At 42.4% G+C, this 27,355-nt stretch overlaps 1 protein-coding gene across 1 annotated transcript in view; it reads right to left on the minus strand.

The window, feature by feature from the left end:
- Positions 1 to 22,606, minus strand: part of LOC126412277 (1-phosphatidylinositol 4,5-bisphosphate phosphodiesterase-like) — a 613,130-nt gene extending 590,524 nt beyond the window's left edge. The window contains exon 1 of the mRNA XM_050081785.1: positions 22,482 to 22,606. The gene's annotated coding sequence lies outside the window, so the exon portion shown is untranslated. The remainder of the gene's footprint in view (positions 1 to 22,481) is intronic.
- Between the last annotated feature and the right edge of the window lie 4,749 nt (positions 22,607 to 27,355).

Raw genomic sequence — 27,355 nt, forward strand, 5'->3', positions numbered from 1 at the left:
CCAGTTACGATTTTCCTTTATTTCTGTTTTCAGCATGCCGCGTTCTGGCAAATAATTCCCGTTATCAAGTGCCTTTGAGTGCAGCGAACTCCCGATTATCCGATTGCGGATTGTCTGTGCTACGATCGGCGATTTTTGACCCAAAAAAATCCAAGCCTGTGGTAATCCGTTAGAATAAGGACGAATATTTTCATTTCTAACATAAATTTGTGCTTGTGAGGAGGAGATTGAGAAAACATTTAACACTTTGTGAACAGAGGTACGATTCTACACTCGATGGAAAAAGATGCATCAGTGATTAGAAAACCGTGCATGTTTATATACTCTGAAGACAAAAACAATGAAAACAGATAACCGACGTACCAGGAAAGAACTACCAGAATGGGACAGAAATCAGTAGGTGTGATGTACATGTACAGACAAACAAATGATTACAATTTCAGAAAATGTGGATGACTTGTTGAAGAGAAAGAGCTTCACAAATTGAGAAGTCAACACCTCTGGCCCTTTTGCAAGCAGTTATTCGGCTTGGCACTGATTGATAAGAGTTGTTGGATGTCCTCCCCAGGAGCATCGTGCCAAATTCTGTCCAACTGTCGCGTTAGATCGTCAGCTTGTCAGTATTCAGTTGTACCTGCTTACTGGATTCGACCATTTTATCCCACACACATTCCACAATTACATAACTGATGCTTAGGGATGCGTACTATCAAACGATCTCTACTGTCAGTCGACGTTTTCGTGGCATACATTTCTTTTCTCTCCAGTTCGGCTCAGTACCCCGAGTTGCGCCTCACATATCAAGATATTTCCTTCGAAAATACAAGTTAAGGGAATGTACACATCTAATATAAATTTTGATCTGTTAATTAGTACAGATTCAGTGAGATTTTATGGCCGAATTTTATATCTTTAATCTCTTTGGACTGGCTGAGAAGAACTTTCAGTAATATCCCCAGAGGTGCAAGAGTTGCTGAACCGAAATAACATTGGCCCCTCGCCAATCTATTGGGAGACGATGGTGCTAGTGACTTGTGCAGTCTCCGGATATTTTGGAAACCGAGCTAACAAAACTGCGAGCGCAACTCATCTTTCTGTCTGCGCGTTGTTCGAGTTGGATCTTGGTGGAGAGTCGTTTTGGCTAGGACACGGATGGCGCATCATTAGTAGAAATGCCGTTAGAACAGGTCGGCTGTTTTTGTATATTGTCCGATTCAGACAAATGGCAATGTCGAGCAAATGTTGGCTAGCAGAGAATTTCATGCATCCCTCTGCATATAAAGCCGCAAATCTTCGTAGTATTAATTCTAGCAACAGCGTAGCGATTTCATTTCGTCGCTCACCGCTGCCGACGCCACCGCAGCTCGCGACGTTGCTGTGCTGCCGCCTACACTCCGGCCAAGTCAGGTAAGGAACCTACGACGGGTCTTGGTCTACATGTGATCTCTCGCTCCTCTCTCTAGCAACTGTATCCAGCCACTTTTAAATATTTTGTGAACCAGAATTTCAGTGTGCTCAGCTGGTTCACGCCAGATATAAATGCTATTGTCAGGAACGACGATTGCCAGTCGAAGTACCTTGTTCGAAGTAGGGACAGACAGTGTTTCCCATTTCTGATTATTTTTCTGTTGAATGATTCCTTACAATGCACTCACGGGAATATGGCTGCAACGGCGATGGGAGAGTATTACAAGAAATCTGTTGTGAAGCCACAGCACGTCTGTATTACGGTGTCCCTTAGAAAAATGTGAAGCATCAGTTGTACACATGTGTGCTTTATTTAATTTAAAAACACACCATGTTTTGGAAAGATATGACCCCATTGTTAAGTTCTTAAAAGTATTGTGGCATGCTATAATCATAATGGAATCATGTCTTTCCAAAACACGTTGTGTTTTTAAATTAAATACAGCACACATATGGACAACCGGTGCGTCATATTCTCGATACTGATAACGTTCTTCCTGTAAACTGTTCTTTTGAGGCGAAAACCCGCTTCCGGATCCTACGCCTTTGCCGCAAGAAGACTACAGACTTCCTTGTTATTTCGTTGCATCAAAAGCTTTTGCTCCAACATAACACATAATGCACTGAAGTGCCAAAGAAACTGGTATAGTCATCGTATTCAAATACAGAATTATGTAAACAGGCAGAATACGGCGCTGCTGCCGGCAACACCTGTTGCAACAAGTGTCTGGCGCAGTTGTTGGATCGTGGTGTTATAGTCGGCAACACCTGTTGCAACAAGTGTCTGGCGCAGTTGTTGGATCGTGGTGTTATAGTCGGCAACACCTGTTGCAACAAGTGTCTGGCGCAGTTGTTGGATCGTGGTGTTATAGTCGGCAACACCTGTTGCAACAAGTGTCTGGCGCAGTTGTTGGATCGTGGTGTTATAGTCGGCGCACGAGCGATGGGACACAGCATCTCCGAGGTAGCGATGAAGTGCGGATTTTCCCCTAGGACCATTTCACGAGTGTACCATGAATATCAGGAATCCGGTAAAACATCATCTCTCCGCCATCGCTGGAGCCGCAAAAAGATCATGCAAGAACGGAACCAACGACGACTGAAGAGAATCGTTCAACCTAACAAAAGTGCAACCCTTCCGCTAATTGCTGCAGATTTCAGTGCTGGGCCATTAATAGATGTCAGCGTGGGAACCATTTAACGAAACCTCACCGATATGGCCTTTCGGAGTCGAAGGTCCACTCGCGTACCCTTGATGGCTGTGTGACATAAAGCTTTACGCCTCACTTGGGACCGTCAACACCGACATTCGACTACTGATGACTGGAAACATGTTGCCTGGTCGGATGAGTCTCGTTTCAAATTGTATGGAGCGGGTGGACGTGTATGGGTATGGAGACAACCTCATGAATCCATGGACCCTGCATGACAGCAGGGGACTGTTCAAGCTGGTGGAGGCTCTGTAACGGTATGGGGCGTGTGCAGTTGGAATGATATGGGACCCCTGATATGTCTAGGTACGACTCTGACAGGTGACACGTACTTAAGCATCCTGTCTGATCCCATGCATCCATTCATGTCCATTGTGCATTTCGACGGACTTGAATTCCATCAGGACAGTGCGACACCGCACAAATATTGAATTGCTACAGAGTGGCTCCAGGAACACTTCTGAGTTTAAACACTTCTGCTGGATTCCAAACGCCACAGACATGAACATTATTGATCATATCTGGATTGCCTTGCTACGTGCTGTTCAGGGGAAACTTAATAACTTTCGTCCCTAGCAAATGTAACATATACGACGTGTTGTGGATTACGAACACAAGTACGAGGATAGCGTACCAATAGGGACAAGAAAGGAGGCATGAAGGGCGCCAACAGAAATAACAATCATCCATTTATTGCACCATTACACACGCACATAATGATATATGAAACATTATGACAGTGTGCATAATGAAGGCCTCACAGTTTTACCAATGCAAGAAATTAAAATAATACTAGCACAAAATTAACTCAAGTGTCTTGAAGGAAATGTTTATGAGAAGAACACGACGGGGCCGCAAGGGAGGAGGCAACACAATACTTAACTCAGCTACACCAAAACAAACAACGGACACCAGGCCGCGCCAACAACGGACACGTAAGGCACGCAACTACTCTCTCCGTTGCGGTTCCGCGCGTTCCACCCAAGTAATAGCTACCTGAAACATTTTAATACTTGGAATAGTACACCAGTGATCAGAAAATTTAAAAAAAAACAATAACATGACATAAAATACAATAATTTAATAAAATCACATCATATGAGTATGAGCTTAAGATCTTTCGGTAATTAACAGATTACGAAAGGTAAAGAGGCATGTGCCACTATTAAATCTTGCGTAATTACACTACTAAATTTTTCAGTACCCAAGTTGCAATTAACGCAACAAGAATTAAATCATTTAAGTGATGATGTTACTTTAAAATAATAATAAAATCATTTCATACCGCAGAGGACCAAGAATGGCTCGATCAGTACTCCCTAGTGAAGCAGTTCACACAAATGGTACTCCACGGCTCCGAGCACACAGCCCCATACAAAATGCAACACAACCACAGCGACCCGGCGTACTACCAGAACCACCAGGCAGTAAACCAAAATCGTACTAAGCCAAAACAAGGACCGACCTTTAAAATAACGAGACCTAGCTCGGGCCGGACAACAGACCAAATCCCGGGAAATCCATAAGAAACCTCAGCCAACTTAATACCGAAACAATAATTTATGAACAATATCCGAAACACAAGACCTCTCAGTCCAAAGGCTTCCGTGTAGTCGCGAAGTAACCTTCGTTGACGGAACCACGTGACAGAAACATGAAGTACTACCTACTGTTGATAGTTTCTGCTCAGTAACTAATTAACAGAATTCCAAGTAATTTAAGCATCGACCCGTTCTAATGGGTCAGAAGTTTCCGAAATGCCGGATCTCAAGTCTTATCGTTGTTTCCATTCATCGAAACAACGATGACAGGGACGTAGAAAAGCATGCGTCAGCGTGAAAAGCTTAAAATGCCGTGGGAAATATAAAATAGCAAATCAGGTAGTGCATCCTTTGTAACGGTTCCGCTATGGCGACCGTAATCTTAATTTTACTCCACACATAAATGATAACGGTAGGAGAATGCATTAAGTATATCGCGGAGCAGACAGACGAAATATCGCGTTAGGGGTCCTATCTTGTGCTAATTTACAATGAAAAATGTAATAGGTGGAAAATTTGCGACGCCATGCAATATCCGGAAGCGCTGGGTGGAGTTAAAGTACCCGACTGGCGCTGTGTGTGCAGCGACAGCAGGGAGCCAGCCACTGCTGCGGCCGCCGCTAAGTAGCGTCGGGACGCCACTGTTACTGTGCAGACGGTATGAAACTAAACGTTGCATTTGTCAGTGTTCGGCTCGTATGACTCAACGACTAACGCAATACTTGATGTTGCGTCATACGAAAGCTCTTACTATGATTAATGTAGCCGCGCGGTATTAGCCGAGCGTTCTCAGGCGCTGCAGTCGTGGACTGTGCGGCTGGTCCCGGCGGAGGGTCGAGTCCTCCCTCGGGCATGGGTGTGTGTGTTTGTCCTTAGGATAATTTAGGTTAAGTAGTGGGTAAGCTTACGGACTGATGACGTTAGCAGTTAAGTCCCATAAGATTTCACACACATTTGAACATTTGATTAATGTAGAATTTGATTTGAAATATAAGAGCAGACGGGAAAAACGTGGCGCTCTGTGTGTAATGTTGTTTGCAGAATATATCTGAACTGCATTACAGCTCTTTTCTTCGTTCTCATCGGTAGCTAGAAGATGTTTCGATGAAATCATTGTAGTGTACCTACCGAACTAAAATTTAATTTGCTGAACAGTTTTATTTTAATGTGTAGAGGAAGCTAAATATTCGTCGGAAATTTATAAATACTTCGAGAGGAATTGAGCTTCGGATTATCTGCAGGAAAGAACTCTAACTACAATGCAGTGAGATCGATGTATAGCGTCAAGTATTGACATTTCAGTACACTGAGACGACAAAAATCATGGGATATCGAAATGCACGTATACAAATGACGGTAGTATCGTACATAAGGAACACGGGGGCAGTGCACTAGCAAAGCTGTCATTTCTACTCAGGTGATTCATGCTGAACGGTTTCCGACGTTGACTATGGCCGCACGACGAGTATTAACACACTTTGAACGTTGAATGGTAGTTGAACTAGACGCATGGAATAGTCCCGAAATCGTTACGAAATTCAACATTCCGAGATCCACAGCGTCAAGAGCGTGCCGAGAATACCAAATTCCTCTCCCCACGGACAACGCAGTGGGCGACGGCCTACACATAACGAGCGAGACCAGGGACGTTTGCGTAGAGTTGTCAGTGCCAATTGACAAGCAGCACTCCGTGAAATAACAGCAGAAATCAGTGCTGGACATACGACGAACGTACACATTGAGACAGTGCGGCGAAATTTCGCGTTAATGGGCTGTAGCAGGAGACGACCGACGCGTGTGCATTCGTTAACGGCACGAAATCGCCTGCAGCGCCTCTCCTGAGTTCGTGACTATGTTTGACACTACGACTGGTAAACCGTGGCCTGGTCAGATGGGTCTCGATTTCAGTCGATAAGAGCTGATGGTAGATTTCGAATGTGACGCAGACCCCACGAAGCCGTGGACCCTAGTTGTCAACTAGGATCTATGCAAGCTGGTGGTGGCTCCCTAATGGCATCGCTGGTCCAACCGAACCGATTATTGACTGGAAATGGTTATGCTTTGCTGCTTGGAAACCATCTGCAGCCACTCATGGACATCATGTTCCCTAAGAACAACGGAATTTTTCTGGTTGACAATCGACGATGACATTGGGCCAGATCTGTTCGCAATTGGTTTGAAGAACATACGGAACAATTTGAGCGAATGATTTGGCCACCCAGATCGCCCGACATGAATCCGATCGAAAGTTTATGGGACATAATTGAGAGGTTAGTTCACGCACTGGCAACAATTTCGCAATTATGCATGGCTATGGAGGCAGCAGGGTCTTCCAACGACTTTTTCAGTCCATGCCACGTCGAGTTTCTGCACTACACTGGGCAAAAGAAGGCCCGACACGATATTAGGAGGATCCAGTGGTTTTTGTCATGTCGGTGTATAGCACGTCTTTGTGCCTGTATTTGGGTTTTAATGTACGTAGGTACGGAACAAGACGTGCCCACAGTATGAGCGAACGGATGTAGGTTGCAGTGGTTACGCATAGATCAAGAGGCTTGCACATTTAGACTAGCGTGGAGGCCTACATCAAATGCTATGTTCTAAGGAATACGAAAAACGCCAAAAATGACAGCTGTCATAAATGTTCAGGGAAAGAAGTACGGGAGTTTCTGTGAAGACGAGTTCACTTGTAGCCAGACTCTGTTTGAGATTCAGGTTGAATTTATTTTCCGGAACTTTTACTCCCCTTTAACGGGTTTTTGTGTGAGATAAAAAACTGATGTGTACGACTAGCACGACGTCCCGTCGACTGCAAGGTCATTAGTGAATCAGCGCTGATGGGGTAAAGGTTGCGATAGAAGCGGGCCACGTCGACATCACACGACTCCTCCCGTCACGCGCGTCAAAGGTTTTAGAGAAACCGTCGGAGTATTTTGCTCCTTCTCATGTAACAGAAAGAGACCAAACTGCAGTTGATATCCTCAAGAATAATAAGACGACTGGAGGCCGTTGTCCATCGAAATGGATCGACCCTGGAACTCAAAAGGGTGTGCTAAAATTCAGTGCTGAAAGTGTGCAAACGGACACGACCCTCAACCCTTTGCCAAATTTGTCGTTAGTTTGCAGAGGGAAGCGGAGAGGTGTAAAATCGGACGTCCGCTGCTCATCACTGTTGAAGAATGCTCTCAAACAGAAACACGATAATGAGAAGGAAAACAGAAGGAAGGACGTAAAAAGAAAACACGATCTTCTAGAATAAAAAAAACCTCCTTCTTCGTAGTAAATTACTCATATATCTTCAGAAAACCAAACCGAAAAAAAAAAAACATTTTCCCATGGTGGAGACGTGGGTTTGGTGGTAATGGGGTACAGAGTAAAATACGGACTATGAGGCTACAGGAAGCTCTCTCTGTGTCCACTACTGAAAAATTTCAACTGCGAACTCTTACGTGCTCTTCTCCCATGTGGAACAAAGAGGACGCAGTTAAAGCTATTGTACTCGCACTTCTCCGTTTTACAACGATTAATACGTACGAGCTCAAATCAGAGACTGGTGTATTCAGTGAATTCAGCGGTCAACAAAACAAAGTGAAGCACCCAAAAGGGAAGAGGAAAGTAACTGAAACGTCGCTTTTTGTGAGGTTATATTATGTTATTTCAGTGATTATTACAAAATCGAGACAAATATACGAAGGACTTGGCACTGTGAGCCCACTTACCAGTGTGTGGTTGCAACCTCTCTGGAAATGCCGTTGTATCTCTCCTGACGCGAACTGGCCTGTAACTGTCGTGACTGGTCCGATATTCTGGGTACTGACGCTGGTACGGAGTCGGCACCGAGGCTGGTTCCACACGTGACATGTCGGGGACACACGTGAGGATCTTGGTGATCGCAGGAGAATGTGTACGTCACGGAGACACGTGCCGCGTGTCGACAAGAACTGTCCTGTTCAGAAACGGCACCACGGTATTGTCACAGCAGAGCTACAGATGCAGAATGTCTATGACACACTACTGTGTCATCGAGTAAAACAGAAGTGATGTCTGACATTTCCTAAGGTAGTGTTATAGGCCCTCTGCTGTTCCTTGTCTATATCAACGATTTAGAAGACGGTCTGAGCAGCCGTCTTAGGTTGTCATTTAACGTAAGGTAAATTCACGAGAAGATCAAAACATTGCAAAAAGGTTTAGAAAAGATATCTGTATGGTGCGAAAATTTGCAGGTAACTACAAAGAATTGTGTGACGTCATCCACGTGAGTGCTAAAAGGAATCCGTTAAACTTTTGTTACACGATGTATATGACAAATCTTAAGGCCGTAAATTCAACTAAATACCTAGGAAATATACGAACAACTTAAATTGCAATGAATACAATGAAAATGTTGTGGGGAAGGCGAACCAAAGACTGCAATTTATTGGTGGAACGCTTAGACGCCGTAACGGATCTACTAAAGAGACTGAGTACACTACGCTTGTCCGTCCTCTTTTTGGTGTTCTGCTGCGCTGTGAGAGATCCTTACCAGATAGGATTAACGGAGTACATCCAGAAAGTTCACGTTTTGTGTTATAGATAAATTGGGAGAGAGCGTCACGGACTTGATACAGGATCTGGGGTGGTCATCTTTAAAACAAAGGCGTTTCTCGTTGCGGCGGTATCTCCTCACGAAATTTGAATCACCAACTTTCTCCTGCGAATGCGACAGTATTTTATTAACGCCGACCTACATGGGGAGAAACCATCGTCATAATAAAAGAAGGGAAATTAGAGCTCGCGCCGAAAGATACAGGTGTTCGTTTGTTCCGCGCGCTGTTCGAAAGTGGAATCATAGAGAATTATTGTGAAGGTCGTTCGACGAACCCTCTGCGAGGCACTTAAGTCTGACTGGCAGAGTATCCATGCAGATGTAGCTGTAGTAGGGGCTTTGATGGGCTTGGTGCAGGACACGGAAGTCCTCCCTTGTGGTCACATTCAATCGACCGGAACATTGACGGCGAGTATGCCATGCAGTCCAGCATCGGGCCTGTGTCACATCCGAATCCCGCTCAAACCTCTAGTACTATCCGACCGGTTGGCCAAATACAGACCCATAATGAGGTCCCTTTCAAACTTTGTCAGGTGCTGATAACGCTATCTCATACGAATACACAGAATCTCCGTGTCCTTCACAGCATCTATCGCTGTTCGTGTCTCTCGAACAGGCCACCGCATCTGGTAACAACACTAAGCACGAACAACACCAATGCACTCTTGTGACCGTTCTACCTGTCACAGAGAACGGTAACTGTCATCGTTTTCAAACACGACGATTGTACGTACGTATACGAAATTACATAGACATCCGACAATATCTTCTGGGTGTGAAACTTTTTTGTCGGGCCGTTCAGTTATATTATGAGAAAAATTTAAGTAGGTATCCGGGTTTTATCTTAATTAAATACTCTTACCTGAAACTCTGTTGTATACATTCACTTCCCTGCCTCGTGATGACTGGGTGTTGTGTGATGTCCTTAGGTTAGTTAGGTTTAAGTAGTTGTAAGTTCTAGGAGACTGATGACCATAAATGTTAAGTCCAATAGTGCTCAGAGCCCTTTGCACCATTTTTTTATACATTAACAATAATAATTATCGAAAAATGTAAGCGTTCCTGAGCGGAGAAGTAACACTTATTAAAATATTACAGGTTAGTGTGCTGTCGTCGAACGAATTTTTTGAAGAAATCCAACGTATCGTCAGCATCAGAGGAGAACGTGTTAAAGGGGACTGTAGCTTTTATGAACGTCTGAATCACACCGTGGCCAACTGAAGAGACGTTTCGTTTCCACGTGCTGCCCACAGAGGCGTGACATCACATGTCGAACGCAACTGTCCGTTGTCGGTTTCTTCCGTGCTCCATGTAAATGCCCCACGCTGGAAAATCTTCTTCAGTATCAAAAATAATCTAGCAACTATACATTCCTGGCAGAAGTAGTCGACCTTGTAGTGAAACTGAAGCAGATAATTCCGGTGAGTTAGTATGGGTAAAGGATATTCTTGACAAAAATTCCTGTGAGTTAGTATGGGTAAAGGGTGTTCTTGACAACCCAAATAAATTAATAATTGATTGCTTTTACCGACCCCTCGAATCAAAGGATATAGTTATTGAACAGTCAAAAACTTGTGTGTAATTTGAAACAGATACCCCAATCATACAGTTATATAGTTGGTGGTCACTTCAATCTGTCGCCAATATGTTGGCGAAAATACATGTATATAGTTGGCGGTAGGTATAGAACGTCGTCCAAAATCGCACTAAATGCCTATTTTGAATTACAGGTTCAGCGGAAACACGCTTGACCTCTTTCCAATAAATAATCCTGACCAAGAAGGGAGCATTGTGCCAGATACAGGGATAAGTGACCAGAAGGTTGTTGTAGCCAAACTGAATATCGGATCCAAAGCCACAAAAAATAAACGCCAAATACATCTATTTAAAAACCACATAAAATTTCGCTAGATTCCTTCCTAAGAGACAGTCTTCACTCCTTCCAGTCTACGTAAGCGTAGACGAGATGCCGTTTAAATCCAAAGAAATAGCATCGACGGCAGTTGAGCTATGCACCAATTAAATTAATAAGTGATAGTACGGATCCCCCATGACGCACAAGACACGTCAGAACACTTTTGCAGAAGCAACGAAAAATCATGTCAAATTAAAAAAAAAAAAAAAGTTCCCAGGATTCGTGAAGTTTTACAGAAGCTCTAAATTTAGCACGAAATCCAATGCAAAAAGTTTTTAACAGTTTCCATAACGTAACTCTGCGTCGAAATCTAGCAGAAAATCCTGAAAGATTCTAGTCGTATGTAAGATACTCCAATGGCGAGACGCAATCAATACCTTCACTGCGCGATAGCTATGCTGATGCTGTTGATGACTGTGCCACTAAAGCACAGTTACTAAACATGACTGTCTCAAATTCTTTCATAAAAGAAGACGAAATAAATATTTCATAACTCGAACCAACAACAACTGCCAACATGAGTAACTTAGATGCACCGGGTGATCAAAAAATCAGAATAAGTTTGAAAACTTAATAAACCATGGTATAATGTAGATAGAGTGGTAAAAATTGACACACATGCTTGGAATGACATGGGGTTTTATTGGAATAAAAAAAACCTCAATTGCTAGACGCGTGAAAGATCTCTTGCGCGCGTCGTTTGGTGATGATCGTGTGCTCAGCCGCCACTTTCGTCATGCTTGGTCTCCCAGGTCAGACTCTGTGCGATTATTGGCTTTGGGGTTACCTGAAGTCGCAAGTGTATCGTGATCGACCGACATCTCTAGGGATGCTGAAAGACAACATCCTACGCCAATGCCTCACCATAACTCCGGACATGCTTTACAGTGCTGTTCACAACATACCTCGACTACAGCTATTGTTGACAAATGATGGTGGACATATTGTGCATTTCCTGTAAAGAACATAATCTTTGCTTTGTCTTACTTTGTTATGCTAATTATTGCTATTCTGATCAGATGAAGCGCCATCTGTCGGACATTTTTTGAACGTTTATATTTTTTTGGTTCTAATAAAACCCCATGTCATTCCAAGCATGTGTGTCAATTTGTACCTCTCTATCTACATTATTCCGTGATCAGTTTTCAAATACATACTGACTTTTTGATCACCCGGTACATATCCTCGGCGTTGCAAAGCAACTGAAAACACTAAAGTAAGGCAAAGCCTTCGGTCCAGATTGTATAACAGTCAGGTTCCTTTCAGATTATAGTGATACAAAAGCTCCAAACTTAACAATTATATACAACTGTTCGCTGGAAGAAAGATCCGTACCCAACGATTGCAAAGTTGCACAAGTCACACCTATACCTAAGAAATGAAACAGTGGTAATCCGCTGAATTACAGACCCATATCACACAACGACGATTTGCAGAAGGATTTAGATACGTATACTGTACTCGATCATTCCGAAACACCACGAAGAAAACGATTTATCGACAAATAGCCATCACAGATTCAGAAAATATCGTTCCTGTGAAACACAATTAGCTCTGTGAAACACAATTAGCTCTTTATTCTCACGACGTAATTAGTGCTATCGACACTGGACGTCAAACTGATTCCATATTTTTATGTTTCCAGAAGACTTTTAACACAAGCGACCTCTAATTAGAAAGCGTGCCTACGGAGCATCGACTCAGTTGCGTGACTGGATTCATAATTTCCTGTCAGAAAGGTCGAAGTTCTTAATATCTGACGGAAAGTCATCGAGTAACATCTGGCGTTCCTCAAGTAAGTGTTAGAGGCCCTTTGTTGTTCCTGATCTACATAAATGACGTAATGAGACAATCTGAGCAGCCCTCTTAGAATGTTTCCAGATTATGCTGTCATTTACCGTCTTGTAAACTATTTAGATAACCAAAACGAGTAGTAAAATGATGTAGACAAGATGCCTATGTGCTGCAAAAAGTAGCAATTTGAAATAATAAAAAGCGTGAAGTCATCAACATGAGTACAAAAAGGAATCCACTAAATTTCAGTTACACGATAAATAACACAAGTTTAAAGGTCGTAAACTCAAGTAAATGCTTGTTGGTGTTGCTGTTGTGGTCTTCAGTCCGAAGACTGATTTTATGCGGTCTCCATGCTACTCTATCCTGTGCAAGCCTCTTCATCTCCGAGTAACTACCGCAACCTACATCCTTCTGAATCTGCTTACTGTATTCATGTCTTGGTCTTCATATACGATTTTTAACCCCCCCCCCTCCCACCCCAACTCCCCATCATGCTTGCCTCCAGCACTAAACTGGTGAAACCTTGATGTCTCAGAATGTGTCCTACCAACCGATCTGTTCTTCTATTCAGCTCGTGCCACAAATTTCTTTTCTCCCCAATTCTATTAAATACCTCCTAATTAGTTACGTGATTTACCCATCTAATCTTCGGCATTCTTCTGTAACACCGCATTTCGAAACCTTCTACTCTCTTCTTGTCTAAACTGATTTATCGTCCATGTTTCACTTCCATACATGGCTACACATAATACAAATACTTTCAGGAAGACTTCCTGATCCTTAAATCTATACTCGACATTAACAAATTTCTCTTCTTGAGAAATGATTTTCTTGCCAGTGCCAGTCTACATTCCTTATCCTCTGTACTTCGACCATCACCAGTTATTTTGCTGCCCAAATAGCAAATCTCATCTACTATTTTAAATGCTTCGTTTCCTAATCTTAATTCCCTCAGTATCACGTGATAAAGCGGTTACAGAATCGGTGATTTCAGCCGTAAATAGAAATATTAAAAAACGTAGGAAGATTTTTCTGTTTAGCAAAAGTGACAAAAAGCACATTTCAGAGTACTTGACGGCTCAACACAAAAGTTTTATCTCAAGTACAGATAGTGTTGAGGATCAGTGGACAAAGTTCAGAACCATCGTACAATATGCGTTAGATGAGTATGTGCCAAGCAAGATTGTAAGAGATGGAAAAGGGCCGCGGTGGTACAACACCCGAGTTAGAAAACTGCTACGGAAACAAAGGGAACCTCACAACAAACATAAACATAGCCAAAGCCTTGCAGACAAACAAAAATTACACGAAGCTAAATGTAGTGTGAGGAGGGCTATGCGAGAGGCGTTCGACGAATTCGAAAGTAAAGTTCTATGTACTGACTTGGCAGAAAATCCTAAGAAATTTTGGTCTTATTTCAAAGTGGTAGGTGGATCAAAACAAAATGTCCAGACACTCTAGGACCAAAATGGTACTGAAACAGAGGATGACAGACTAAAGGCCGAAATATTAAATGTCTTTTTCCAAAGCTGTTTCACAGAGGAAGACTGCACTGTAGTTCCTTCTCTACATTGTCGCACAGATGACAAAATGGTAGATATAGAAATAGATGACAGAGGGATAGAAAAACAATTAAAATCGCTCAAAAGAGGGAAGGTCGCTGGACCTGATGGGATACCAGTTCGATTTTACACAGAGTACGCAAAGAAACTTGACCCCCTTCTTGCAGCGGTGTACCGTAGATCTCTAGAAGAGCGTAGCGTTCCAAAAGATTGGAAAAGGGCACAGGTCATCCCCGTTTTCAAGAAGGAACGTCGAACAGATGTGCAAAACTATAGACGTATATCTCTAACGTCGATCAGCTGTAGAATTTTGGAATACGTATTATGTTCGAGCATAATGACTTTTCTGGAGACTAGAAATCTACTCTGTAGGAATCAGCATGGGTTTCGAAAAAGACGATCCTGTGAAACCCAGCTCGCGCCATTCGTCCATGATACTCAGAGGGCCATAGACACGGGTTTCCAGGTAGATGCCGTGTTTCTTGACTTCCGCAAGGCGTTTAATACAGTTCCCCACAGTCATTTAATGAACAAAGTAAGAGCATATGGACTATCAGACCAATTGTGTGATTGGATTGAAGAGTTCCTAGATAACAGAACGCAACATATCATTCTCAATGGAGAGAAGTCTTCCGAAGTAAGAGTGATTTCAGGTGTGCCGCAGGGGAGTGTCGTAGGACCGTTGCTATTCACAATATATATAAATGACCTTGTGGACAACATCGGAAGTTCACAGAGGGTTTTTGCAGATGATGCTGTAGTATATCGAGAGGTTGTAACAATGGAAAATTGTACTGAAATGCAGGAGGATCTGCAACGAATTGAAGCATGGTGAAGAGAAAGGAAATTGAATCTCAATGTAGACAAATGTAATGTGTTGCGAATACAAAGAAAGAAAGAAAGTTCCTTTATCATTTAGCTACAATATAGCAGGTCAGCAACTGGAAGCAGTTAATTCCATAAATTATCTGGGAGTAGGCATTAGGAGTGATTTAAAATGGAATGACCATATAAAATTAATCGTCGGTAAAGCAGATGCCAGACTGAGATTCATTGGAAGAATCCTAAGGAAATGCAGTCCGAAAACAAAGGAAGTAGGTTACAGTACACTTGTTCGCCCACTGCTTGAATACTGCTCACCGGTGTGGGATCCGTACCAGATAGGGTTGATAGAAGAGATAGAGAAGATCCAACGGAGAGCAGCGCGCTCCGTTAGAGGATCATTTAGTAATCGCAAAAGCGTTGCGGAGATGATAGATAAACTCTAGTGGAAGACTGCAAGAGAGACGCTCAGTAGCTCGGTACGGACTTTTGTTGAAGTTTCGAGAACATACCTTCGCCGAGGAGTCAAGCAGTATATTGCTCCCTCCTACGTATATCTCGCGAAGAGACCATGAGGATGAAATCAGAGAGATTAGAGTCCACACAGAGGCATACCGACAATCTTTCTTTCCACGAACAGTACGAGACTGGAATAGAAGGGAGAACCGATAGAGGTACTCAAGGTACTCTCCGCCACACACCGTCAGGTGGCTTGCGGAGTATGGATGTAGATGTAGATGTAATTCGACTACATTCCGTTATTCTTGTTTTGCTTTTGTTGATGTTCATTTTATGTCCTGCTTTCAAGACTCTGCCCATCCCATTCAACTGCTCTTCCGTGTCCTTTGCTGTCTCTGACGTAATTCTGTCGTCGCCAAACCTCGAAGTTTTTATTTCTTCTACCTGGGCTATAATTCTTAATCCAAATCCTTTTGTTTCTTTCACTGCTTGGTCAATGTACAGATCGAATAATATCGGGAATAGGCTACAACTCTGTCTCACTTCCTTCTCAACCACTGCTTCATGTCCCTCGACTCTGATATGTTACCTCTGCCACCTTTAGAATTTGAAGGAGAGTATTCCAGTGAACAATGTCAAAAACTTTCTCTAAGTCTACAAATGCTATAAATAAGTTTTTCTTTCCTTAACCTATCTTCTATGAGAAGTTGTAGGGTCAGTATTGATTCTCCGGAATCAAAACTGATCTTCCGCGAGGTCGGCTTTTACCTGCTTTTCCATTCTTCTGTAAAATAATAATGTTAGTATTTTGCAACCGTGGCTTAATAAAGTGATAGTTGGGGAATTTTCACACCAGTCAGCGCCTGCTTTCTTTGTACTCGGAATCATTGTATTCTTTTTGAAGACTGTGGGTATTTTGCCTGTCTCATATATCTTGCTCACCAGATGGATGAGTTTTCTCATGGCTGGCTCTCCCGAGGCTATCAGTAGTTGTAACGTATCTGTCACGCAGTACCGTATCTCCCATGTAATCTCCATCTACGTCCTCTTCTGTTCCCATAACATTGCCCTCAAGTACATCGCTCCTGTATAGAACCTCTACATATTCCTTCCACCTTTCTGCTTTCCCTTCTTGGCTTACGCTGGTTTTCCATCCGAGCTCTTGTTATTCACATAAGTGGTCCTCTTTTCTCCGAAGGTCTCTTTAATTTTCCTTTAGGCGGTATCTAACTTTCCCCTAGTGATGCATACTTCTCAATCCTTACGTTTGTCCTCGACTCATTCCGGCTTAGGCATTTTGCATTTCATGTCCATCTCATATTCTAGACGTTTGTATTCCCTTTCGTCTGGTTTATTTACTGCATTTTTATATTTTCTGCTTTCATCAATGAAATTCATTATCTCTTGTGTTTCCCAAGGATTTCCACTAGCCCTCGTCTTTTTACCCACTTGATCCTCTGCTGTCTCTCAAAACTACCCATTTTGGTTCTACTGTTTTCCTTTCCCTTATTCTTGTCAATCGTTCCTTAATGCTCCCACTGAAACTCTCTGGTCCTTTCAGTTTATCCAGGTCCCATCTCCTTAAATTCCTAACTTTTTGCACGTTTTTTAGTTTTAATCTACAGTTCATAACCATTGTATTGTGGTCAGAGTTCACATCTGCCCCTGGAAATGTATTACACTTTAAAATCTGGTTCCGAAATCTCTGTCTTACCATTATATAATCAATCTGAAATCCTCCGGTATCTCAAATTTTCTTCCATGGACACAACCTTCTTTCATGATACTTAAACCAAGTATTAGCTACGATTAAATTATGCTCTGTGCAAAATTCTACAAGGCGGCTCCCTCTTTCATTCCTTCCCCTCAGTCCGTATTCACTTGTTACTCCTCCTTCTCTTCGTTTACCTACTATCGAATTCCAGTCGCCCATGACAATTAACCGAGCGAGGTGGCGCAGTGGTTAGCACACTGGACTCGCATTCGGGAGGACGACGGTTCAATCCCACCTCCGGCCATTCTGATTTAGGTTTTCCGTGATATTCCTAAATCGCTCTAGGCAAATGCCGGGATGGTTCCTCTGAAAGGGCACGGCCGACTTCCTTCCCCGTCCTTCCCTAATCCGATGACACTGATGACTTCGCTGTTTGGTCTCTTCCCCCAAACCAACCAACCAACCAACCAACCCATGACAATTAAATTTTCATCTCCCTTTGCTATCTGAATAATTTCTTTCATCCCAGCATACATTTCTTCAATCTCTTCATCATCTGCGGAGCTAGCTGACATATGAACATGTACTACTGTGATGGGTGTGAGCTTCGCGTTTGTCTCGGCTACAATAATGCGTGCACTATGCTCTTAATAGTAGCTTATCAGTATTATTATTCTTCATTTATTATTAAACCTACTCATGCATTATTCCTATTTAATTTTGTATTTATTACCTTGTATTCACCTGACCAAAAGACCTGTTCCTCCTGCCACCGAACTTTCACCTATCCATTTTCCTTTTTAAATTCTCTAACATGCTTGAGATTTAGGGACTAAAATTACAAATAACTGAAAATGGAACGATCACATAGATAATGTTGTGGGAAAAGCAAACCGAAGTCTGTGATGTGTTGGCAGAATACTTATAAAACGTATCAGATCCACTAGAGAGACTGCTTACACTACGCTTATGTGCCCTCTTCTGGAGTACTGCTGTGCGGTGTGAGTTCCGCATCAGATGGGACTGACGGAGGACGTCGAAAAACTTCACAGAAGGACAGCTCGTTTTGTATTGTACCGAAATAAGGACAAGAGTACCACGGATATGACACAAGAATTAGGGTGGCAGTCATTAAAAGAAACGCATTTTACGCTGTGGCAGGACCTTCTTATAAAATTTTAATCACTAACTTTCTCCTCAGAGTGTGAAAATATCTGTTGGCACCCACCCTGACAGGGAGAAATGGTGATCATAATAAAACAGGAGAGATCAGAGCTCACACAGAAAGATTTAAGTGTTTGTTTCTCCCGCGCGATTCGAGAGTGGAACAGTGGAGAAGTAGCTTAAAGTCTGTTCGATGAACCCTCTGTCAGGCACTTAATTGTGAATTGCAGAATAACCGTGTAAATGTAGATGCTACATTCACTGTCACACACATCCTCCTTGCGAGTTTACTTATCTCTATGACCTGTCTTTACAGTCTATCGTAGAATCGTTCCTAGGATACCATGGTAACATGGGAATATTCAAAAATGCGGAACGAATCAACGTATACATTAACAAATGAATGGAAATCATCAAAATTTAACCTGTAGACCGCATAACAATAAACTACTACCATACTGCTTAATGCATTTCACACTTACACCATCTAAACTTAATCGAGTAAACTAGTAAAGCTACTGCTCCCTCAGTTATATTATGTAGCTGCGGTTCATCTGCTTGTAGCAGATCAATATTCACTTATTATATTTATAAATACCGAGTCTATATCAGAAAGAAATTTTCACTCTGCAGAGGAGTGTGCACTGATATGGAACTTCCTGTCAGATTAAAACTGGGTGCCGGACCGAGATGCGAACTTGGGAGCCTTTCGCGGGCAAGTGCTCTACTGACTGAGCTACCCAAGCACGACTCACGCCCCGTCCTCACAGCTTTGCTTTCGGCTGTACCTCGTCCCCTACCTTCCAAACATCACTGAAGCTCTCCTGCGAAACTTGCAAAACTAGCACTCCTGGAAGAAAGGATATTGCGGAGACATGGCTTAAGTCACAGGCAGGGAATGTTTCCAGAATGAAATTTTCACTCTGCAGCGGGGTGTGCGCTGATCTGCAACTTCCTGGCAGATTAAACCTGTGTACCGGACCGAGACTCGAACTCTACCATTAGAGCACTTGCCCGCGAAAGGCAAAGGTCACGAGTTCGAGCCTCCGTCCGGCACACAGTTTTAATCTGCCAGGAAGTTTCATCGAGTCTATTTATAGAACATTATTACTTCTGATAAGGCGTCGTAACAACACTGCTAGCTGTTTTAGCCTGAGATTGCGTCCGCAGCTGCGACATATTGTTTGAATTATTTAGTACTGCCTCCAGCTGACAATCTCTTTTAAAATAAGGGAAACATGACAGCTGCAGGCGGTATCAAATCAATCAAATTACTTCTTCGCAATCTTTGAATCTAAATATTCAGATAATTTTTAGAAAGAGTGGCTAGTGGAATACGCTTGTCTTTTTGTTTTGAGCTGAAAGGTATTTCGAATTATGTTTGACGAGAGGTTGTTCAGTATCTTACCACCAGAGAACATAACTCCACTCTGAACCCTGCACAAGGAAGCAAAGTCTACACGAAAATTATTTTTCTGCGGTGGCAGCCCGGAAGTGAATCTTATCACATCGAATCTGACGGTCTCCTGGCTGGAAATCAACAGCCAACCTATCTGGTTCTCCCACAGTTGTCCTTGCGTCCTTCCAGTAGTTTTTCCAGCTTTTCTCCTGTTGTATGATACTGGGGGAGGTTCGAGTCCTCCCTCGGGCATGGGTGTGTGATTTTGTCCTTAGGATAATTTAGGTTAAGTAGTGCGTAAGCTTAGGGACTGCTGACCTTGGCAGTTAAGTCCCATACGATTTCACATACATTTGAACATTTTTCTACTGTAGTACCCACGACATTAAACACGTCACTCATCACACGGGGAAGATATTGGAGAAGCGAAATGTCGTTATAGTTTATAAATACATTAAAAGATGCAGCGGCACCTAAGGTCAGCCAAGGACGCAGGAATTTGCAGGATGCCACATAGTTGTGGAGGTGTGTAAATGGGAACTACAAAATGAACTGTCGAAAAAAGACTAAAGGAACATAATGGCAACTAACTGTAAGCGGTTATACTCTGTTCATCATTAGAATAAACCCTGATGTGAACATTACGACATGTATTCTTCCGCGCTTGCTTGAATCTCATTGGATTTCGTTTCACGTGGAGCGGAAGCCAAGCTGTGACCGGTACAGTCAAGTACGATCATAGGGATACGTTTTATGATATGTTACACCCACTTGGACGGAGAGATAATGCGGGACAACAGCTTCACCGGCGCATTACACTTGGACAGGACAGACCAGCCCGCGGTTCAATTAACCTGCAATGACGTGAGCAGTTGTAGTTCAGACGTAAAAAAGAGACGAGCAGAGAAACAATGTAGCTTCGAATGTCATTTAATTTTTAAAGGGAATGATTAATATTCGGCAAAACTTCAGTACTACCGCGCGCTCCTTAGGTTTCCAGCATTCTAATTACAAACAAGAGTGATGAAGGTTCCCAGTTACACACAGGGTAATTTTTCTGAGCGAGCTATGTGTGATGTAGGAGCACACTGCAGGTATTTCACTGAAGCCACTGAAGGTATTAAATACAGTCAGTCGTTTGGTGATGTCTTAGCTCCCTCTTATCCGAATCCGAGAAATACATTTCAGTTCTGGAACCGTCATCTGCTATCTTTATAACGAGTCGATCAACAACAGAATCCACGAAGCCATCCAGGCGCCGCATTTTCTCCTTTTCTTTCATGACCTGTTCGGCAGTGACATGGAAAAAGCTGCGTGCGTTAGTTCCGGTACGTCTGGCAACTTAACAGTCTTTTTATTTCTGAGGCCAAATCCCTTAACTTGGCTGCATATCAGTTCTGTTGGCTTCATATTGCAATGGTATAATGGCATACGTAAAAATGCAGTATTTGTATGGTGTGTTCGATGCCGTGAGAATGATTGTTTTTCAAGTTTCTACGCAACTATTACATCTGTGGTATAAAACATTACACATCCAAATAAAGAGTATTTGGTTTTTCATTTTTCCCTTAAGAATTAAATTGATACGATTCCTTTATTTAAGCAACCTTTAATAACAGTCTTTCATAAATTATCGATAATTAAGAATTTATATTTGAAATGAACACAGGAATTTCCGGTTCATTATGTAATTAGAAACAAAAAGACGTGCTTTATTCCTAAAAATGATGATGAATTTTACAGTTACGAGATGTAGGTATTTCAAATTGAACTAGGAAAAAAATGAGACTGAAAATTGTACCACCAAACCATGAACTGCAGTATGTTACTGATCTACTACGGTACCGATTCCGCTGTACATCCAATGCACACGTGCATCTCAACTATATCTAACACATTTCCTCCGAAAACTTCAAAGTCGATTATTTTTGTAAATTTATGAAAAACATTGAGAATAACCTATTTCACGGCACTTTTTAACCGTGTTCCACAGGCTTGTTTCATTACGGAACAGAAAGCAGCCTCAGCCATTTTCGTATTGCGTATTAACAGCGCGCCAATCAGAGCACAACAGTGCAAAGTCTGTGACTGTACACGATTTTTGAATTATAAGTACATAGCTAAAGCGTGATTAAGAAAAACGTTGATGGCTGTTAATATCTTTGAATATCTTAAGGTTTTATTCAACGTTACTTAGTAGTAGTATATCTAATACGTAAGTCGGGCCTACTTCCAAGAGCGTAACAACACCAGTGTACTTGTGCTGCGGCCTCTAACCAATCATCGCCTGTGTATTTGTTTACACCAGGTTTATTCTTATGATGAACGGATTATAGTCAGAGGTATCAGCTGTTGTCGACTCGCTTTGCAGCCAGCAGCCCACCGGATTTGATTTCATAAGACTCAAGCGGATACAACGAAAGGCTGTAGACATTACTAAACACGCCAATAAGGTTGATAGTAACGAGGAGGGTGCAAGACTGAATGGTATCTAGATTCCGGTGTTGAAGGCAATGAGTGCCACTCTTCCACCGCACGGCAATTGCAATAACGGATGACAGCAAACCGACAACGGCCAATTGCATTCTCGTTCGGAAGACTTCCGACGTCACGACTCTGCTGTGGTGCATCCTTAAACGAATTTTTACCACAGTGAGCGGCGAGCCAGGGTGCGTATCTTCACCCTTGGAGATGTCCTACGCTGATGGGGACGAGACGTTCGGTTTCTACAAGAAATACATTCGACTACGGCATAATGGCGCATATTTTAATAAGTGTGAATAATAAGTATTATATTCAGCCTGCGTACTGTTACTTTATTATCTACAGGAAACGCCATAGTTACCTGGTATTGAGAAAAGAGAAAATTTTCGGCTGACGTTTACCGCTGCACTGCTTCCGGACTTAGCGCACTCACACACGAGACACATACACACACACCGTAAGCCGTCTGCCGTCCATAGGCAGGTCCTGCTAAGCTTCCGCTTGCCTATCCAATCAACACTTGGCGCGTCAGCCGATTGCGACACGCCGTCTTAACGTTTAGATACAGCGCAGATTATCTCTGGCGGGACGCGGGAGACCGGCCAGACGAGTTCTCGCTCGGGCTCACAGATGGCGTTGCTGTCACGGCGGTCTGTCCTCCGCGTGTTGCTGAAACAAGACCTTGTTTCCACTCGAACGGCGAAAGCCGTAGCAAACCCATCTAAAATCATAGTTTCAAAAATTTTGTTGAGTGTTCCTAGACTTTCCGAGTTTTCTACTGGGACCTAAAATTACGCTTACATTTTGCGGAACGTTCTGTTTTATTTGGCAGCATTCTTTTCGAGTGTGAAATCACTTCCTTTGGCCGAGCATCAAGAGTCGTACAGATCCTGAAACTTCTGGCATAAATACTACAGATGCTGCCCCTGAAATGGGACTACCTTCCCATCCCTATTTGAAATTTCTTATCATGTCGACATTCTCTGAAGAGGTCACTTCAGCTCGAATTTTTAAATTTCTGGGCTTCACACTGTTATGTCTATACCAAGTTCCAGTAGTAAACTGCCCTTTAAAAATTATTACAGATGAATTTATTATCTCAGATTAAATTTCACATTAATATACTACCCGATTTATATGAGCAACTAAGGGGAGTAAGTCGTTTCTTAATAACCAAACTTTGAAATTTCGTGATATGAACTGTGCAGTCGTGTTTCAACACATATCCTTGAAAATTTACCTCTACCCTATTTCTGAAAAGGTGCGATATTTATTGATTATGATCATTTAAAATGATTGCTCTACTTGAGAGCAAGCCGAAATACTGTTGACAGTATTTTATTGGCTCAAATGGCTCTGAGCACTATGGGACTCAACTGCTGTGGTCATAAGTCCCCTAGAACTTAGAACTACTTAAACCTAACTAACCTAAGGACAGCACACAACACCCAGCCATCACGAGGCAGAGAAAATCCCTGACCTCGTCGGGAATCGAACCCGGGAACCCGACAGTATTTTATTCAAAATGATTTGTTTATAAATGTAATTTAAATTGTTGTACTGTAAATTCAGTGAAATTGTATATATATAATTAAGTAAACTTTTCCAAATTGAATATCAGAACATGTAGGGCAATATGTGGCCCATTTTTGGATGTAAATAAAAAAAATCATCTCATGACTTTTAATTGTTATTTTGTAAATATTACATTTAACAATCCATTCGATTGTTTTGTTTTGTACAAAAGGAAATGGCGCATGAGCCACGAAGTCAGCAGGCACTATTGAATTTCGGAGGCTGCTAGATGTCCAATGTACATTCGATCTATGTACTTGATAACCAGTAACAATATAAGACCAAAAAATTGTTATACTCTGTTTTTTATTTAAAAATTTAGTACGAGAGCAAGATCCAAGGACTTTCTGACGCAACAGCCTCCGAGGAATTCAAAGTTGTGTATCTCATCATATGGAGCATCTAAGATATTATGTGAAGTTTTATTAACTGTGACTGAAATTTTCTAGTTCCACTCGTCTTCGTACTTATGAATGGTGGAGACCCATATTACTAAGTTGTACCGATGTTATGATTGAGAATTCACTATTACCACTATCCAACTATAGTCACAACTAGAGAAACTGTATATTTTTTCTCACTCAGCGTCAGTAGTAATTGAAATGCTTCCCTCCTCTCACATTTAACGGTGGCATTTTACCTCCTCCCCGCACCCATCCATACACATTTTTTTAATTTTAGAAGTTGGTTTAATAAAAATATAGCACAGCGAAACAGACTGTCCAGTGAGATTTGATACAAAAAGTACAGTATCTGATCTAAAGTATGCGGACATCCCTATGTGATGCAGTATTGACCACTAGATGTCATGAGAGGCAGGTCCACCAGCACAAAAGCAGACGTGGAGCAGAGTTCTGTGTTGCCAGCACAGAAGCAGAAACACCAGATCTCGTCGGTGAGGAGAACTGTGACTTCGAACGTGGACTGGTCCTTGGATGTCATCTGTGTAACAAAACCATAAGGGACATTTCAAACCTTCTAAAGCTGTCCAAGTCGATAGTTGATGATGTGACTGTGAAGTAGAAATGCGAGGGAACCGAGGCCAGGCAGACTTCTTACACTGACGGGCACGAACCACTGAGCTCTGCGGAGGGTAGCTGTAAATACTCCTATGAAACCAGCGGAAGGAATCACACGTGAGTTCCAAATTGGCAGCAGCTGTCCAGCTACCACAATGACTGGGCGTATGGAGTTAAAAAGAATGAGGTACAATTGTCGAGTCACAGTTCAGAAGCCACACATTTTGTTGTATTCTTTTTAGCAGCTTTTATGTCGTCTCGTTGTCTCTGTAGCTGTACTACGGGAAACAAGGAGAGGATGTTGGTTGGGGGCCAGTATCCTCATTCTAATAAAACTGCACACAATTAATAACCAGTTTCTTTATTCGTAAAAATACTGTGCTGTGGTACAAGCTCTCTTCTGTATAGCCCACGTAGCCTCAATGCTGTTGAAGTCCGCTATGTTCACTATACGGTGGCTTGTCTCTGTGCTAGAGGCTAAGTCTGCGGCTCTATCTTGGTGACAAGCTGGAACTCCGTGGGGTATGGACTCTAACTAACTGGCGTAACAGGCTCGAACTAACTGACTAACAAATTGGCTAAACTGTCCCTCCGGTCTGCGGCGGAGATTCTAAATCCTGGTAGCTGGCATGGCTTTGGCGGCGTGCTTCCAGCGAGTCTTGCTGTTGGCCTCTACCGATATTCTAGTAACCTCTATGCTGCAAGGTGTGCTGGTGCCAGCATATGCCAGTAGTTAGTACTAAGCGATGCTTGAGGTGGTGTAAAAAGAGCAGCAACTGTAGAGTGGATGACAGGAAACGAGTGATCTGGAGTGATGTATCACGCTATATCCTGTAGTAATAGAATGAAAGGGTGGCGTTTGGCGAATACCCAGAGAATGTTACCTGCCATTGTGTCCAGTGTTAACAGTTAAATATGGAGGAAGTGGTGTTGTGGCATGCGGATGTTTTTTGTCGTCAGGATGTGGTCTCCTTATTGCACTTACGTCAAAGTTGAATGCAGAAGGACATCAACACATTTTAGACTATAGTGTACTGAGTGCAGTAGAGAAACTGTTTGGACACGAAGGGTTAATCATAACGACAATGGAACCTAAGGTAGCATCTCTGAGACAATGGTTTATGAACAGCAACATTCCTGAAGTGGGCTGAACTGCCCTGAACCTCGTCCTGAACCCAGTGGAACGCTACTGCCGGGATATGTCAGAACGTCGAATTCGCTCCAGACCCAGCGTTCAACATCGCTACCTTCTCCAGTTTCGGCTCTTGAGGATGAATGGGATGCATTTCCTCTACAGACATTCAGACACAACACAGGAAGTGTCTGCAGCAGAGTTCGGACCATCATAAAGGCGATGTCCAGATACTTTTTATCACTTTTTAAGCTTTAAGCAGTGTGACTAACAAAGAAACTGTAGAATTTTGATGCTCCTTTTCAGCGTGTGTATCCTTTGCGAAACAGAAACAGCAGTTTACATGAACATGGTCCAGTAGTCTTACGACACCAGATGCTTGTGCTATGCAGCCGATCGCCAGTTGACAAGCTTCTTTGTTTTCACGACAATTTGACTAAGATGGACATAGAATAGCTGTATACAGGCACCATAACTAACAACTTCCATAGCATTGTTAATCAGCCATAGAAGACTTAGATGTTGATTCACCTTTATTTACACAGCGGGTCATACCACCCGAAACTTGTGAGCATCAAAAGTTCTGGCTGGAGGGGCAGCTAAATTACGTATCCCGACCACCATTTTCACTTGCTTCCTTAAGGTCAGGTTCTCATTCAAAATAGTAAAAAATTCGATTTTTTGCATTTTTTGAAAGGTATATGTGAATGTTGGGACGAAAAGGGTTTTTAATCCGTGCTCTACAAAAGTTTCAACAGCCCATTGTTCGAAGCAGTGTCACGGCCGCCGTGGGACGCCCTTAGCCAGAGACGCCCGGATCAGATAGAAAATTTGTGAAGTGACGCACGTTCACAAAATGATTTATACTGCACTATGCGTGCACATATATTCTCCGAAAAAGTTTACGAACAACGCCCCGCTCAGCCAGATTAGCTTTTCTCGCCAAGAAGAACGAGGGAATTGTCCTTCAGGAACAATTCGAGCTAGAGAAATAGTTGGTAAACGGGCCTGAAATTGCGAACTAAACGTGACGAAAACACTTTTTTGGTCAAATTTTGATCAAAATTTGTTAAAACATAAGTTTTGGTCAGCCATATTGAACTATCCATTATGAGTTTTGAAAATCTATCTTCAAATTTGTGTTCAGTGACATCGAACATGTAGTTTTTATGCAAACTGAACCAATGATGCATACAAAAGTTTTCCCTAAACTTTAGATTTTTCTCCAGTTACGATTTTTCAAAACTGCGTGCAGCATAAAATAAAAACAGTTCAACCTATTAAGTTTTACCTTTGTCACCTGAAAAGTAAACACTTTTCTTAGGAGCTTATAGTACACAAAATTCGTTAATATCAACTATTTTTTGTGACAGCATATGAAGTCAAACTCAAAATTCAGCTTAGCAATTGGTTCAATTGGCTCTGAGCACTATGGGACTTAACTTCTGAGGTCATCAGTCCCCTAGAACTTAGAACTACTTAAACCTAACTAACCTAAGGACATCACAA

This window comes from Schistocerca serialis, chromosome 7 (genome assembly GCF_023864345.2).
Source record: "Schistocerca serialis cubense isolate TAMUIC-IGC-003099 chromosome 7, iqSchSeri2.2, whole genome shotgun sequence".
Taxonomy (NCBI): Eukaryota; Metazoa; Arthropoda; class Insecta; order Orthoptera; family Acrididae; genus Schistocerca; species Schistocerca serialis.